This window comes from Phyllostomus hastatus, unplaced genomic scaffold (genome assembly GCF_019186645.2).
Source record: "Phyllostomus hastatus isolate PE091 unplaced genomic scaffold, TTU_PhHast_1.1 phas_contig_90, whole genome shotgun sequence".
Lineage (NCBI taxonomy): Eukaryota > Metazoa > Chordata > Mammalia > Chiroptera > Phyllostomidae > Phyllostomus > Phyllostomus hastatus.
The window spans coordinates 4,781,958-4,789,302 of record NW_025333984.1 but is presented as its reverse complement, the minus strand read 5'-3'; the positions used below and the strand labels follow the sequence as shown (position 1 = coordinate 4,789,302).

The window sequence follows — 7,345 nt, the reverse complement described above, 5'->3', positions numbered from 1 at the left end:
TCTGTGTTATAGATGACAAAAAGAAGGCCATTTTATCAAGGAATAAAAAGTTCCCTGCGTTGCCCTGGTCAAGTGGGTCAGTTGGCCAGAGTGTCATCTCGTACGTGCCTAGATGTCAGGTTTGATCCTTGGTCAAGGCACGTATGGGAGGCAACCAATCGATCCAATCAATGTTTCTCTCTCTTAGATTGACCTCTCTGTCTCTCTCCTCTTCCTGTCTCTTTAAAAAATCAATAAACATATCCTAGAGTGAGGATTAAAAAATAGTTCTTTGCCTTATTTTAATTCGGATGTAATAATGATGGAGACCAAATATTTTGGGGTAAGAGAATGCTTTATGGAGAACTCTATTTCCTCAAAATTTCCCTATTACCCCAGTGACTGTAGTATCACAAGCTAAAAACAAAACAAAACATGGAAATGTCCAAACTGAGCCTCTAGTATGAAGATAGACTCCTTTTTTATCTGACCTCTAAAGTCCTTCTGACCTTGATATCTACCAGATCTAGCCATCCAAGGTAAATGGCCAACATTCTAATGTGCCTTCCCCTTGCAACTCCAGGGAATTGATTTTCATGCTCATTCATGAACCTCACTTTGCTGGCACCTCCCATCACATAATGCCTCTAATCTCTGAATTCATTTGCACAAAAGGTAAGCTGAAGACTAATTTTCAAAAGGTGATGTGAGTGTGTTAAAAAATGTGCTTCTTAACCCCTTTTCTAAATGAGAAAGGAATCAGACTAAGCTGAATCAGCTAAATGAGGCTATCTACCAACCTGGAACTATTCAGTATACTTCTGTCCTATTCTCTGTGCTTCTGTCCTGGGTTATATTATATCCCATCAGCTACTATATTTATCTGTACAAATTTAAATTATGTTATCCTAAAATATAAAGTCATCTCTCCGCCCTCACAAAGTCTGTCCCTATTTGATAACAGCTTTATTGGTTGTGCATACATGCTGATATATTCATCTGCTCTGGATGCCATAATAAAATACCATCAATTGGGTGGCTTAAACAACAAAAATGCATTTTCTCACAGCTCTGAAGGCTGAAAGTCCCACATCAAGGTATCAGCCAGTTTGGTTCCTGGCACAACCTCTCTTCCTGGCTTGCAGACAACTACTTTCTTATTGTATCCTCACATGGCATACAGAAGGAGGGAGACAAATCTTTGGTGTCTCTTCCTCTTCTTTTAAGGACACCAGTCTTATCAGATTAGAACTCCACTCTTATGACCTCACTTAACTTTTTAAAAATATTTATTTATTTTTATTTTTAAAAATATATTGTATTGATTATGCTATTACAGTAGTCCCTTTTTTTCTCTCCCCTTTATTCCCCTCCTCCCTGTACCACTGCTACCACCATCATTCCCTCACCTTAGTTCATGGCCATGAGTCATACACATAAGTTTTTGGCTTCTCCATTTCCCATACTATTCTTAACCTCCCCCTGTCTACTTTGTACCTACCATTTATGCTTATTCCCTGCACCTTTTCCCCCTAACCTCCCCCCACCCCCTCCCAGCTGATAACCCTTCCTGTGATCTCCATTTCTGTGATTCTGTTCCTGTTCTAGTTGTTTGCTTAGTTTTTGTTTTTTGTTTTTTAGGTTTAGTTGTTGATTGTTGTATTTGTTGTCAGTTTACTGTTCATATTTTTGGTCTTCTTCTTTTTCTTAGGCAAGTCCCTTTAATATTTCATATAATAAGGGCTTGGTGATGATGAACTCCTTTAACTTGACCTTATCTGAGAAGGGCTTTATCTGTCCTTCCATTCTAAATGATAGATTTGCTGGGTAATCTTGGATGTAGGTCCTTGCCTTTCATTACTTGGAATATTTTTTTTCCAGCCTCTTCTTGCCTGCAAGATTTCTCTTGAGAAATCAGCCGATAGTCTTATTGGAATTCCTTTGTAGGAAACTGTTTCCTTTTCTCCTCCTGCTTTTAAGATTCTCTTCTTATCTTTAATCTTGGGTAATGTAATTATGATATATCTTGGTGTGTTCCTCCTTGGATCCAATTTCTTTGGGACTCTCTGAGCTTCCTGGACTTCTTGGAAGTCTATTTCTTTGCCAGATTGGGGAAGTTCTCCTTTATTATTTGTTCAAATAACTTTTCCACTTGTTGCTCTTCCTCTTCTCCTTCTGGCACCCCTATGAATCAGATGTTGGAACATTTAAAGTTGCCCCGGGAGTTCTTAAGCCTCTCCTCATTTTTTTTTTTTTTTTGAATTCTTGTTTCTACACTCTGTTCTGGTTGAATGTTTATTTCTTCCTTTGGCTCCAAACAATTGATTTGAGTCCCAGTTTCCTTCCCTTCTGTGTTGGTTCCCTGTACATTTTTCTTTATTTCACTTGGCATAGCCTTCAGTTTTTCCTCTAGTTTGTGGCTATACTCAACCATTTCTGTGAGCATCTTGGTTACCAGTGTTTGAACTCTGCATCTAATAGGTTGGCTATCTCTTCATCACTTAGTTCTTTTTTTGGAGTTTTGATCTGTTCTTTCATTTGGGCCATATTTCTTTGTCTCAGCATGCCTGTTACATTGTAAGAGGCGGAGCCTTAGGTATTCACCAGGATGGGGCAACCCACTTCGCTGCATTCTGGTGCTCTATGTGGGGGTGGGGTCAGAGAGGGAACAATACTGCTTGCTCAGCCCTTGCCCCACTTTCAGTCACTTCCCCCACTACCCACAAGTGAATTGGGTCCTTCTGGTGCTGATTCTTAGGTGGGTGGGTTTGTGTACATTCTAGGGCCTGGTGGGAGGTATATTCCAACAGACTGTCCTGTGAAACTGAGGGTTTCTGCCACCACCACAACCTCTACAGATTTTTACAGCCATAGGTTTTGAGGTTTTATTTCCCCATGCTGGAACCCTGGGTTGCATGGTCTGTCTCCCTCCCCAGTTGTTCCTCATGGTTTATCCATATGCCAATGTGAGACTTCCCAGTCTGCCAGCCACCACCTCATCCACTTGATCTGCCAAGCCTCCACCTTGCCACAAGTCCTCTCCACCTTGGCTGCCCATCTCCGCCCCTCATACCAGTCTAGATGAATATTTGTTCTTTAACTCCTTGGTTGTTGAACTTCCATACAGTTTGACTTTCTGACAGTTATGGTTATTTTTTGTTTTTAAATTGGTGATTGTCAATCTTTTGGTTGTGTGAGGATGAAAAGTATATCTACCGATGCCTCCATCTTGGCCAAAAAACTTTTTATAAACCAAGTCTGAAACCCAGTTTCAATCTCTAATCAGATTAAGGTATTCTATCTCTATCTTAAGTGTTTGTTAGAGTAAAAAAATAAGTTCTCTCTGGAGGAAGATAGCAACAACAAATACCTCAAATTATCTGTTTGTCTTTTTCTGTGGTGTCCAACATACAATCACTAATAATAAAGCATGTAAAAAGACAACCAGTGACCAAAAATCAAGAGAAAGATAGGCAATATGTATAGGCCCATAGAAGATCCAGATAGAATTCTTAGACATAGACTTTAAAATAATATTTTTCTTTTACCTTCAGGAGAATGTTTATTGTGTTTGAGATGATATATCAGGTGCTCTCTGTTCTATAAAAGGTACAAGAAAATCCACTCATTACAAACCGACAAAGGTAAAAGGTGAAGCTTTTTTCACAACATCATTAACCACATACTCAGAAATAGGTCTGGGTTGCATACAAATGACAAATTCTTAGTCATGTACAGCTACTTTTATAACTTCATACAGATAATGAATTAGGCTAAAATGGTAGGCTACTATATGGTAGGCTTCAGGACCAGTACTCTTAGTATATCACAAAATAAATTTTGATATCCTATAAAAGGAAGACTTAGTAGGCATTTTAAAACAAGTAATCTATAGCTACAAAGTTCTATTCTTGCTAACATTTACCTTTTGGGGGAGTCTCCCAGTCTCCAAAGGCTAAAAGCAGAGAGTAGAATCAGTATAACATAAACACAGAAGGCTGTATTGTAAAGAGTATAAAGATTTGCAGCACAATGAGAAGATGCCTTCTCCTCCTTCACCCTGCATACAAATTATGTGAATTATGTCACATATCTCTTGGTCCATGATCTGGCTATCTTGTCATGTTCTGCCTAATTGATCAAATACTGAGTGGCTATGCTTCCAACCAGAGGATCTGTAGGGTTGCAGTCTGTCAAAAGAGAACGAATTAAGAGTAAAATCTTTGAAATAGTCAAAGCAGGACTTCAGTTGTCTTTTAGGATGTTCAGACAAATGACTTGCTGACCATTGATATTGCAGTGATAGATTCTGGTGTGGAAAGTAACCTTAGATAGGGTTTAAATGGATAATTGGATGAAAATGTTATATCCAGAAAAAATACACTACCATCATGTACAGAACCTGGTGGACCAAGTATAGTCCATCTCCATTCATAAATGTTATCTCTTTTAGACCCAGCACTGGAGTTAGGAGAAGGAACAAGAGTTATTTCAGCTAGCTCCTTCTGAATTCTTTTGACACTAGTGGATAACTTAGCAGTGGTTTTGCTAGGGAGTTTGGTGTTTTTCTTTTGCTGGGTGGAAGGTTTTCTCTTCTTCTTCTTCTTCTTCTTCTTCTTCTTCTTCTTCTTCTTCTTCTTCTTCTTCTTCAGGTGCTGGAGCAGCTGGGTCTCTCTGGTCTGCATCTGAATTACCATTGCTGGTGCTGGGGCTCTCATCATTGGACCTTTGCCTAAGCCAAGAGGGCTCTGGTCACGGAGTGTGGGAGTCAGAGGGGTTTGTGCAGTACCTGGCTCCAGACCAAGGGTGGCACTGTGTCATGTAGTGCCTTCAAAAAAAAGTGGGGGTGGGAATTCGAGAGGGTGAGGGGGTATTGGGGGAAGGACACAGGAGATGCCTGTGCACTGTGGCCTCCCAGCTATACAGTCATAAAATATTTGTAATTAATACATACATAAAATTAAATGACAATGGAAAATTACAACTATAGAAGATTCATTACATATTAGGAGATTATATTAAGAAAAATAGGAGCCAGGTTTCTCACTGTTAATCCACTGAGAGGGCCTGGAAACAACAATACCCTTGTCTTAGCTCAGGCTGCTGTAATAAAATGACATAAACTTGGTGGTTTAAACAACGGAAATTTATTCCTCACAGTTCTGAAGTCTGGAAGTCCTACATCAGGGTGCCAGCATGATCAGGTTGTGGTGAGAGGTCTCTTTCTGGTTTACAGATAGCCACCTTCTCACTGTGACCTCAAATTTTTAAGAGAGCTCTAGTCTCTTCCTCTTCTTATAAAGGCTTTAATCCCATTGTGGGGCCCCTTCCTCATGACCTCATCTAAACCTAATTATCTCCAAAACCATCACAATTGGTATTAGGGCTTCCACCTATGAATTCTGTGGGGACACAATCATTCAGTCCATAACACCCCTAATAACAATGAACAGCCATATCTTGGTTTATAAATACTATTCTCCAGTAAAAGAAATCAGGGCTCCTTGGAGAAAAGGCTAATTCTAGGACTGGGGCAGAAAAAGTACAATGGTACCTCAGTACTCATCATTAATTAGTTCCAGAATTCATGATGAATGCTGAAAACAGACAAGTACCAAATGAGTACCGAGCAAGCACAAGTGATAAAGCATTGTTCTCTTATGGGGCAGAGTCTTGACTCATACAAGTTCTAGAAAGTGCGACAAGTCCCAAGGAAGCACCGAGTGCTGAAACATTTTTTTCTCATCAAAATGCAATGAGTACAGGGTTTGACAAGTTCTGAAACTGAGAAGTACTGAGGTATGACTGTATAAGATGAGCTTGAAATTTATTTTTGTCCCTAAAGAAATGCTCAGAGAATACTAGGAAAATGTCAAAAGTCAGCCTAAAAGTCCTCCCATTGACAAAATTTTAGCATCACAGTAAATAATAATAATAGATTAAAATCCACTGAATAAAGCAGAAATTATTGAGCCCACACTTACATGAATGAATGAATGAGAAGTTAGATGAGGAACTAGGGATAGATAGATGATAGATAGAGTGATAGAGTGATAGGTAGATAGAAATAGACACATTTTCAAATATATCTCTCCACAAAACATTCATTCAGATATACCTCCTCACAAAATACTTATTAATTGCAAAGGGAAAAGAATAACCTTACAGTAATAAAGCCTAGAAGACATTTCTTTAATGCAATGAAAGAACAAACTATCACTTCTGTTGTCTTCCTGCCCAAAACTTATAAACTAAATATAATTGTGAGGAAACATAAAGTAAACCTAAGTTGTAGGATATTATACAAAATAGTTGAGCTATAATCTTCAAGTGTCAAAATCATGGGAGTCAGGAAAAGATAGAGAAACTGTTGCAGATTAGATAACACTAAATGGACATGACAAGCAAATGCAGTACATACTTGGTTCTGAATTAAATTATTTGGCTGTAAATGACATTATTGGCAAAATTGGCAAAATTTGAATAGGATCTGAGTATTAGATAATAACTTTTCATTGTTAATTTTATCACTGATAGTTATATTGTAGTTTTGTAAGAGAATGCTTTGTTTTGTCTTGTTTTGTTTTAGGAATACATGTAGAAATGTTTTGAAATGATAGGGCATCGCATCAATGACTTACTCATAAAAGGTTTAGAGAAAAAATTCTTTGTACCATACTTTAACATTTCTGTAGGTTTGAGACTTTTTCAAGATTTTAAAAAATATCTTACGGGATTTAAAAAAAACAAGATGCATTAAAATTCATGACATTAATGGCACATGACAACAGTGCAATTTACAAGAGAATAAATTGAGTTAAAGTGCTGAAAGATCCCTACATTAAAAGGTGATAAAAGTAATAATTGTAGGTAGGTTTTCATCAAGAAACACGTTTTAGCTTTCAGGGGAACAACTAAAATAATAATTAAAATGTGTTACTAATAAGCTAAAATACAGAAAATAGAATAATAAAAAATGCACCATGTTTAGTGACTCACTTCCAAAGAACAGAGTAAGGGAATGGGAAAAAAAGCAAACTTACTGTGGAGTAAACTGGCAGACACCACTTTAATCGAGGTATATATGATCAGTGATGTCATGTCTATAGCAGGTACCCTTGGATATGATGTGATGAGAAAGTTGCTTCATCTCTGTGGCATTGTTTCTCAAAACCCAATAACCCAATCTAATAATAAGAAAAACAGCAAATAAACCCAAATTGAAGGACATTCTACAAAATATCTGACAAATTCTGCTCAAAACTGTTAAGGTCAAAGACAGAGAAAATGTCACAAATCACAGGAGACTAAGGGGACAGGACAATTAAAAGCAATGTGATATTGTAGATAGGATCCTGAGGCAGAA

At 37.9% G+C, this 7,345-nt stretch overlaps 1 pseudogene; it reads right to left on the bottom strand.

The window, feature by feature from the left end:
- Positions 1 to 4,059: 4,059 nt before the first annotated feature.
- LOC123827739 lies at positions 4,060 to 7,080 on the bottom strand (annotated as a pseudogene).
- Between the last annotated feature and the right edge of the window lie 265 nt (positions 7,081 to 7,345).